Raw genomic sequence first — 10864 nt, forward strand, 5'->3', positions numbered from 1 at the left:
CCAGCATACACTGAAATGTGTGTGTCCTCCTAGAAGCCTTCCCGTGAGACCTGTGAACACTTCACCTCTGAGATAGCCGTGTAGGCTGCCCTCAGGCTTTCTTCAGGCCTGCTGCTGCCGCTTGGGTGCAGGCTCAAAGGCATGTGGCCACTGTGCCATACATTCTTTGTACCATTGTATTGCTTTTTGTTCCCAGACTGGCTGATTTTCTTTTCAATTTTTTTTGTTTTTGTTTTTTGTTTTTCGAGACAGGGTTTCTCTGTGTAGACCAGGCTGGCCTCGAACTCAGAAACCGGCCTACCTCTGCCTCCCAAGTGCTGGGATTAAAAGTGTGTGCCACCACACCCGGCCCAATTTTTTTTTCAATTTTTTTTTTTTTGTGTGTGTGTATGTGTGGGCGTGGCTGTGGCGATCAGAGGGACACTTTGAAGCAGTTGATGCTCTCTTTCCACCATTCAGGACCCGAGGCTCAAACCTGGGGCAGGTTTGACGTCAGTCACCTGTGCACACAGATGTTTTACTAGCTCTCAATCTGAATCTTTTTTTTTCTTCATTTTTCACCCCAAGGATCTCACGATGTAGCCCTGGCTGTCCTAGAATTCTCCATGTAGACCAGGCTGGCCTCGAACTCACAAAGATCCACCTGTCTTTGCCTCCCTAGCACTGAGATTAAAGATACGTGCCACCAATGGCCGAGCTTCATTTTGAATTTTTTTTTTTAAAAAGCATGTTTTATTCAATTAGCACACAGACCTGAAAACTTTCAAAGTCTCAGCTCCAGTGTGTATGTAATGAATTTGTTTTAAATCACTGCAGCCAACAATTCAGGACCTGGGCACAACCAAACTGCTTGGAGTTTGTGAAAGACAGAGCTATGACTAGATTCTCCCCACTTTTCCCTTCTTTCTCTTTATTATTTTTATTTTGTTTTATTTGAGAAGAGGGTGGTGTTCTCATTTGCCTGTGGAGGCCTTGAACTTTCATTGTAGCTAAACAGGGCCTTGAACTCCTGGCCACTGGAACTCTTGGCTGTTCTGGTCTGCAGTATTGTAATCAACGGCTCTTGATCCACAAGCAACATAGCCCGGTACTAGGTACTAATCGTTATCTATTTGTTTGACTTTACAATTTTTGTAATTGTTTTGTAGTTGTAATTGTTTGCACACTACAACATTTTATCGGGAGTAGAAGAAGGAGCAGAAGGAATCTCCTGCCACTTGCTTTCAGAGTCTTCAGAGCCCTAGGGCAGGCAGATAGGAGACTAAGTCATGCTGGACAAATTCACACCTTTGAATCCCCTAGAGGACCAGTGGTTGGAGGCAGAGCCGAAAAAGTGACATCTTTAACACCTGTTCTGCTGTTCGCTCACTCACCAGAGGCTGCCGAGCCAATGAGTACCAAGCCCTGGAGATAGAGTACTAAATTCTGGGACAAAGTTGCCACTCTCTTGGGATTTGCCTGCAAGTGGAGGAGGCTGATGTAGGATTGTTACTCAACTCAGGATTGAACATTGCAGTTGTGATTGGCAACACAAAGAAAGAAATACCGGGTCCTCCAAAGCGATTTCCAATGCCGGGGCAGAAACTTCTCTTCCAGACTATTAACGGCAGTGGCAGCACATTTAAGAGCACTCCCCACCCACTAAAGTACCTTCTTGGAAGCTGAGAACAGTTGGAGAACGTCTCTACATTCCTCTGGTTTTCCACAAACTCTCCTGACCTCCCGTTCCTTTCCTCCCTCCCCACTCCATTAAGAGTGTGGTTTCTGAATGTTTTAGCTAAGTCCTTTTAGAGCTGCACTGGAGTGGAGGAAATGCCATGGCTGATGGTTTTGCCCCCTCCAGGTGATGGAAGTCAGCTTCCAACGAGTGCTTGATGGCAGCAGAGTATTTTGGGGTCTGCTGGGGATGGTGGTACACACCTATAATCCAAGGTTGCAGGAAGCTGAGGCAAGTGGATCTTGAGTCTGAGGCTAGCCTTAGCTACAGAGCAAATTAAAAGCTAGCCTAGGCTACAGAGAAAGACCCTGTTTCCTTATTCTTGTTTTGAAAGGGGATCTTGTAACCTCAGGCTAGTCTCCAACCCCTTACATAAGAGAGGCTGTGTCTGCCCTTGATTGCTGCGCCGGGATAATATATTTGTGCACTGTGTAAAGATTGTCTCTGCATATTTGGTGCTGGCAGAGTGTTGAGTGCAGACCAGACTTTGATATTTTTATTTTTATTGGATCATTTCCTGCCTGGGTATTTTGTAAACACTCCCTCTCTTGCATTTTGATTGGTTTAATAAAAAGCTGATGTCCGAAGTTGCACCTCTGAGGATGCTTACCAGGGATTTCCAAGAAATTCTATCACTCTAGAAGGGGAGAAGGTCTGGCCCTGCTTGAGGTCTGTTGCATGGATGGAGTGCCACAGTCCTACACTTTCCTGCCTTGATTCTTCCTTTGTTTAAAAATATTTTTTAACTTATAATTTTTTTTTAAGTTTAAAAACTTTTCTGTGTTTCATGAGATCTGCCTGTCTCTGCTTCCCAAGTGCTGGGACTAAAGGTATGTGTCACTACACCCAGCCTAAGAGATCTAGAAAAGAAATCCAGCTTTGAAAGGACGGGAAAGGGGCAAATGAGGAAAGCCAAGGCTGGAAAACGGCCTGGGTAAGTCTTGTAGAATTTTGGACTTTGGCCTAGGGGTATAGCTTAGGGGCAGTGTGCCCTGTGCCTGGGTTTTATACCCAATCCTGTAAAAAAAATAAAAAATTTAAAACAATTAGCCTTTGTCCTATGATGTTGGGAACTCTCAGGAGGGGGAAGGGGGGTGTTGTAGTTTCAGTAGATAATATTTATTAGAAGACGGAATGGACTAGAAAGACTTGCAGTCCAGAGATCTTCACATCTAAAGTCTCATCTCTCTCTATGAGCCTGTTTAAGACCAGTTCTTTATGCATTTAGAATCTTATTATGTAATGACCAGTTAATTAATTAATTAATTAGAATCTTATTAACTAGCTTATGCTAGCCTGGAACTTATGATCCCCTTGTCTCAGCCTTGCAAATTCTGGAATTACAGGTGGGAGTCACTATAGCTGGTTTTATTTACTTCCTTATATAGATGGTTTCACGAGCCGCCGTTTAAAAGCCTCTCCTCTTCAAGGTGGTGCTGGTGCAGGCTTTTAATCCCAGCACTCAGAAGGCAGAGGCAGGTGGATATCTGTGAGTTCGAGACCAGCCTGATCTACTACACGGTGAGTTCCAGGACAGCCAGGGCTACACTGAGAAATCTTGTCTCAAAAAAACAAAAACACTCGGGAGGCAGAGGCAGGCAGATTTCTGAGTTCGAGGCCAGCCTGGTCTACAAAGTGAGTTCCAGGACAGCCAGAGCTATAAAGAGAAACCCTGTCTCGAAAAAAAAAAAAAAAAAAAAAACCTTTCATCTGCCGGGCGCACGCCTTTAATCCCAGCACTCGGGAGGCAGAGGCAGGCAGATTTTTGAGTTCGAGGCCAGCCTGGTCTACAAAGTGAGTTCCAGGACTGCCAGGGCTATACAGAGAAACCCTGTCTCAACAAAACAAAACAAAAACCTCTCATCTAAAAAGGTTTTCTGTCTACTGGGGCGTAGTAGCCCTGGCTCACAATTCCAACACTGGGGGGGCTGATTCAGGATGATTGACAGCCTAGACTACAGAAATAGACTCCAACTCAAAGAAAAGCATACACAGGATTAGACATGGTAAAACTAGCCTCTCATTCCAGCACTCAGAAGGATGAGGCACTTAAGGTCAGACTGGACCACAAAAGACCCTATCTCAAGACGATAGCAACAAAACAAATCCCAGTGAGACTTCGGTGGTGTCTGCCCTATATCCCAGCATTTGGGAGCCAGTGGCAGAAGATTATCATACAGTTTAGGGTGAACCTTATGCATAGGGTGAGTTCAAGGTTAATTAATTAATTAATTAATCAATTAGTTGATTGATTAATATGAAGAAACCTCAGGCTGGATATTGGCTTAGTTGGTGGAGCAGTTGCCTAGCACAAAGCCCTGGGTTTGATCCTCACAGAAACTAGGAAAAAGGATAAACGTTGGTAATCCCAGCATTTGACATGGCTGAACAGGATCAGGAGTTAGAGGTTATCCTTGCCTATATTCTGAGTTTGAGACTAGCTTGTGCTACATGAGATCCTGTCTCAAAAAAGAAACAAACAAACAAACAAAAAAACCCTGGTTCCCATCCCTTCCTAGAATACAGTCAATCCTTGTTAAAAAAAAATAATAGCCAGGCGGTGGTGGCGCACGCCTTTAATCCCAGCACTCGGGAGGCAGAGGCAGGCGGATTTCTGAGTTGGAGGCCAGCCTGGTCTACAGAGTGAGTTTCAGGACAGCCAGGGCTATACAGAGAAACCCTGTCTCGAAAAACAAACAAACAAACAAAAAAAATAATAATAATAAAATTAAAAATCCTTTCATTTCCAAGCTTTTATTTTATTTTATTTTTTAAGTTTGTCAGACAGGTAATGGGCACATGTTGTAACAAGGTTTAGTGGGCGGGGCGGCACATAGCATGCAATGGTGCGAACGCCCAATCATCGTGCTTTATGAACCAGAAAAGATCGATTTTATTTTTTTAATCTAAGTTTATTTGTGTGCTTATCTCATTTTCCTGTTTACTAAAAAACCCCTAGGGAGGCAGGGATTTCTGTTGGGTGTGTTCTGTTTCATTCTTCTAGCAGGGGCTCAGAGAATGGATGTGGAATACGTGTCTCTTTTTTAACAGAATGTCTGGTCTAGTGCTGGGCCTCAGCAGTCAACAAATCCCAGTCTCAGGCTTGCGAGATGGCTCGCTGAGGAAAGGCCCTTGCTGCCAAACCTGACAAACGAAATCAAATCTCTGGGACCCACATGGTAGAGGTTGTCCTCTTATCTATACACACACATACACACACACACACACACACACACACACACACACACACACACACACACACTGTCTTGCACACACATCCACAAAATGAATAAATAAAGTGTGATTTTTTTTTAAATTTTTTATTTTTTGGTTTTTTCTTTTTTTTTTTTGTTTTTTTTTTGTTTTGTTTTTTGTTTTTTTTGTTTTTTCGGGACAGGGTTTCTCTGTGTAGCCCTGGCTGTCCTGGCACTCACTTTGTAGACCAGGGTGGCCTCAAACTCAGAAATCTGCCTGCCTCTGCCTCCTGAGTGCTGGACTTAAAGGCGTGCGCCACCACGCCCTGCTAAGTGTGATTTTTAAGACAGTGGCCTCAGCTCCTTTCCAGCCCCCTCTCCCTGCCGGGCTGGCTGTTGGTTATGTGGCCAGATCTCAGACAATGAAGCTCAGCCTAGTGGTGGGGAAAGAGCCTGGACTTTGGAACCAGACAAGAGAGCCTCGAATCTGAGTGCGAGCCCATCTGGAATGGGGCAGAGTATAAACAAACAGAACCAAGGGCTCAGATGACCATTAATAACGTGTAATTTTTTTCATCTAAGAAATGTGTTTAATTTTTTATCTATGGTAATGTGATCATCAGAGTCAAAATGTTATGACAGCTGTGTGGGGCACACCTTTATTCTCAGCAGGTGGATTGCAGAGGCAGGGGGATCTCCGTGAGTTTGAGGCCAGTATGGTCTACATAGAAAATTATAAGGCAGCAAGGGCTATAGTCTGTCTATCTATCTATCTATCTATCTATCTATCTATCTATCTATCTATCTATCAAGGTGTTATTAGGTCCAGTGAGAGAGATGGTTCAGCATGAGAAGGCACCTACCACCAAGCCTGACGAGCTGTTACGATGCTCAGTGTCCACACGGTGAAAGGAGGGACCCGCCGCCTCCCTCCAGGTTGGCTTCTGATCACCACACATGTGTTCTGGTATGCACACATTCTCTCTCTCTCTCTCTCTCTCTCACTCACACATGTACACACACACACACACACACACATGCACTAATAATGAAAAATTTCAAATTATGAAAAACAAACCCGGGCTGGTGAGATGGCTCAGTGGGTAAGAGCACCCGACTGCTCTTCCGAAGGTCCAGAGTTCAAATCCCAGCAACCACATGGTGGCTCACAACCATCCGCAACGAGATCTGGCGCCCTCTTCTGGAGTGTCTGAAGACAGCTACAGTGTACTTACATATAATAAATAAATAAATCTTTAAAAAAAAAAAAAGAAAAACAAACCCGCCGGGCGTGGTGGCGCACGCCTTTAATCCCAGCACTCGGGAGGCAGAGGCAGGAGGATTTCTGAGTTCGAGGCCAGCCTGGTCTACAGAGTGAGTTCCAGGACAGCCAGGGCTACACAGAGAAACCCTGTCTCGAAAAACCAAAAAAAAAAAAAAAAAAAAAAAAAAAGAAAAACAAACCCCTGTCATTCTCACACTCTCATTTATGGATAATTTACCTGACAGAACATTTGACAAAGTCTGGAGACATTTTTGTTCATGCCAGCTGGCAGTCCTCCTGACTTTCATTGGGTCAAAACCAGGGGTGCTGCTAAGCGTGCAACATCACACAGGACGTACCCCATTACAAACTACTAAGAACTCAGTGATCTCCAGGTTGAAAAATTCTGAATGAAATAACGTTAACACACAATGTTTTCTATAAAATGCCTGGTAAGGTCTGGAGCACTTGGCAACTAGAAAGCAAATCCTGTAGTGTGTGTATATGGTGCATGTATGCATATATGTATATTCATATATATATATATTCATGTGTGTGTGTCTGTGTGTGCCCATGCATAAGTGTGGGTACCCTCAGAAGAGACATTGGATCTCATGGAACTGAACTTACAGGCATTGGATTGGAGAGCCCTTGTCCCTGCATCATGGGTGCTGGGATTTGAACTCAGGTCCTCTGGAGGAGTGGCAATTGCTCTTGATCCCTGAGCCATCTCTCCAGGCCCTATCATATTTTGGTGGGACAGGGTCTCTTACTGAATCTGGGGCTCACAAAGTAAGCCAGGCCAGGAGGCCAGGGAGTCCCAGGGAATCTCCTGACTTTGTTCTATTAGTGATACGATTATATAGGTTTTAGCATGGGTGGTAGCGATTTATCTCTGGGTCATCTTCCCGGCTCCCTTTCAGAGGAAACTGCGTGCAGAGGAGGGAGGACATGGAAGGGTTCTGTGAGTCCACACCTCCATGGTTCTTTTCCAAGGCATCCTGCAGACAGTGTGATGGAGTGAAGAGGTTCACACCAAAGAAGTGGTTTTAGCACCAAAAAAGCCTTTGGAAAGGAAAGGGTGAGGAGTCTGTTCGGAGCAGAAGTGCAGCCTTGGACTTTGGACTCCTGGGACTGTGGGGGAGGGGAGGGTAAGGGTAAACGCTTTTCCCACTAGGCAGCAGCCGCTCTCGCTCTCTTGGCATGAGTTCCAGCTGTTGTCTGGGTCAGCACCAAGACCTCTGGGCAGTGTCAGATCCAGGACTTCCAGCCTATCCCTCCCTAGCCCACCGTCCACCTCCAACCCCCACTTCAGAGGGATGCTCTGAAGATGAGGTCTAGCTCAGCAAGAAGTTAAGTGAGACCCTCCAAGAGAGCTTTGTGTCACAGGGTCTGATGAAGCCTCCTGGATGAACTGGAGAGGGCCTAAGCAATCCAGGGCAAAGGGCAGCCAAATCGGAAACGGATTCAGTTCTACTGAGAGAAGCATTTAGCAACGCTCACCGCTTCCCCTGCTGTGTGCCAGGCACTGTTTCCTATGGAGAAGGACGTTTGGAACAGTCCTTACTTGTTCTGATCTTTACCTAGAGAACATTTGAACTCCAGCCTCGTCAACACGAGCGTTTGTCCAGTGCAAGACATGCCTAGTAGATACATGCCTAAAAATTAGGTATGGCGTGATGGCACCTGCCGTTAATCTCACTGCTTGGGAGGAAGAGTCAGGAGGATCTCTGTGAGTTTGAGGCCAGGATAAATGGTCTGCATAGTGAGTTCCAGGCCAAGCAGAGCTACATAGTGAGATGTGGTATCAAAAATAAATAAATAAATCTAAATTATTTATGTATCTTAGTCTGCACACTTGAGCATTCACACACAGACACACACAAAGACACAGACACAAATACACAGACACACACACACACACCAAAACAAATGGGGACAGAGGAATCATCAAACCTATTTCATAAAAAAATAAACTGGATGAATAGCTCAGTGGTAGAGATTTGTATAAATAATACAGCACACAGGGAGCCTGCATCAAATTAAATTCCTAATACATACTGTGGTGGTTTAAATATGCTTGGGCCAAGCCGGGCAGTGGTGGCACATGCCTTTAATCCCAGCACTTGGGAGGCAGAGACAGATAGATTTCCAAGTTCGAGGCCAGCCTGGTCTACAGAGTGAGTTCTAGGACAGCCATGGCTACACAGAGAAACCCTGTTTGGAAAAAAACAAAAGAAAACAAAACAAGGGCTGGTGAGATGGCTCAGTGGGTAAGAGCACCCGACTGCTCTTCCGAAGGTCTGGAGTTCAAATCCCAGCAACCACACGGTGGCTCACAACCATCCGTAATGAGATCTGACTCCCTCTTCTGGAGTGCCTGAAGACAGCTACAGTGTACTTACATATAATAAATAAATAAATAAATAAATCTTAAAAAAAAAAAAAAGAAAACAAAACAAATAACTATGCTTGGGCCAGGGAAGTGAATGGCACTATTAGGAGGTGTGGCTTCATTGGAGTAGGTGTGGTCTTGTTAGAGGAAGTGTGTCACTGTAGTGGTGGGCTTTGAGACCCTCCTCCTAGCTGCAGTCTTCTCCTGTTTACCTTCAGAGCGAGATGTAGAGCTCTCAGCTCCTCCAGCACCATGCCTGCCTGGATGCTGCCATGCTTCCTGCCTTTATAATGGACTGGACCTCTGAACCGTAAGCCACCCCCCAATTAAATGTTGTTGTCTATAAGAATTGCTTTGGGGCTGGTGAGATGGCTCAGTGGGTAAGAGCACCCGACTGCTCTTCCGAAGGTCCAGAGTTCAAATCCCAGCAACCACATGGTGGCTCACAACCATCCGTAACGAGATCTGGCGCCCTCTTCTGGAGTGTCTGAAGACAGCTACAGTGTACTTAGTATAATAAATAAATAAATCTTTAAAAAAAAAAAAGTTAAAAAAAAAAAAAAAAAGAATTGCTTTGGTCATGGTGTCTGTTCACAGCAGTAAAACCTTAACTAAGACACACATACACATACCAAATCTCAGAGATATGAATGCCTTTCTCCACTATCACAGGATTAATTAAATGACCCAGGATCATTGTGACAGACTTTTATGGAGATGGGAGAATAAATAGAGTATAGTCCTTGCCTTCAAAAGCAGTAGGGTCTCACAGAGGAGAAACAGACAGTAAAAATCTAATCCATCTAACAAATGAGAGGCGGTGACAGAGCCTTCAGGCTGGTAAGGCAATCTGAGGTTAGTTGTAAGTGGTTGTGTGGGGGCAGTTAGGAAGTCTTCAAGTGGAGAAATGTAGGTGAACTGGTCTTGGAAGATGAGTAAGTAGATGTTGCCTTTACAGGCAGAGATCCTGAGGTCCACTGGGTTAGGCCACAGGATGTGTGTGTGTAGCTCTAGGAACAGATCTGTCTGGAAAAGTTGATAAATTGGGCCCAAACTATTGTGAATGGGCTCAAAGTACTACTGAGCTGGAGAGGGACTCAAGCAGGCAAGGAGAAAACATTATTTAACAACCAGCACGGTGTAGACAAACCCTGAGCAAGAATGGCTCTGGAGCTAGGAGCAGTTCTCATGGTGGAGACAGGCTGAGTGAGCCACCGCTCAAGTATCCTGGAAACGGGGTATGGATTTGCCCATCCAGCCTCGTCCTCACCTTCTGGAAAAAGCTTGGGGCTACTTTGTCTGGAAATGCACTTATCTAGCCCTAGCTGTGGAAGGCCTGGCCCTACCTCTTCATCTCCAGATACGGATACACAGTGAAGTCGGCTGTAGCTGATTAGAACACACAGAGATTGGTATAAAAAAGGGCACGTTCAGACAGCTGAATCAATGAGAATTGTGCCCAGTATGTTGAAACATGTAAGAAACAAAACAAGATTTGTCCTAGGAAAGCAAGAGAAAAGAAAGGCAAGTTTAGATTGTGTCCTAGTTAGGGTTTTACTGCTGTGAACAGACACCATGACCAAGGCAACTCTTAGACGGACAACATTTAATTGGGGCTGGTTTACAGGTTCAGGGGTTCAGTCCATTATATCATCAAGGCCTGGACCATGGCAGCGTCCAGGCAGGCATGGAGCAGGAGGAGCTGAGAGTTCTACATCTTCATCTGAAGGCTGCTAGCAGAATACTGGCTTCCAGGAAGCTAGGATGAGGGTCTTAAAGCCCACACCCACAGTGACACACCTACTCTAACAAGGGCATACCTCCTAATAGTGCCACTCCCTGGGCCAAGAATATATAAGCCATCACATATTGAATCTGAAGGGGAGGGGATATTTCTACTTGCATCTGCAGGGGAAACAGTAAGGCATGGTGACCTATGTCTGTCTCAGCACTCAGGATGCTGAGGGCAGGAGGATTGCTCCAACTTCGAGGCCAATCTGCTCTACATGAGTTTCAGGTCAGTCTGGGCTCAGAGTGAGACTCACCTTTTTAAAAAAGTAAATAAAAACAAGGGTGAAAAGAGGCTGTGTGTATCTTAGTTAGTAGACTGCTTGCCCAACTGGCATCATGAGATCTAGGTGTGGGGCTGGTGAGATGGCTCAGTGGGTAAGAGCACTCGACTGCTCTTCCGAAGGTCCGGAGTTCAAATCCCAGCAACCACATGGTGGCTCACAACCATCCGTAACGAGATCTGACTCCCTCTTCTGGCGTGTCTGAAGACAGCTACAGTGTAC

The 10864-nt window shown here is 45.2% G+C and overlaps 1 pseudogene; it reads right to left on the reverse strand.

Moving 5' to 3' along the window:
- Nucleotides 1–4495: 4495 nt before the first annotated feature.
- On the reverse strand, nt 4496–4605 carry LOC115031048 (small nucleolar RNA U13; annotated as a pseudogene).
- Nucleotides 4606–10864: the final 6259 nt, after the last annotated feature.

Source organism: Mus caroli, unplaced genomic scaffold (assembly GCF_978045245.1).
Source record: "Mus caroli unplaced genomic scaffold, Mus_caroli_1 scaffold_6, whole genome shotgun sequence".
NCBI classification, from domain to species: domain Eukaryota; kingdom Metazoa; phylum Chordata; class Mammalia; order Rodentia; family Muridae; genus Mus; species Mus caroli.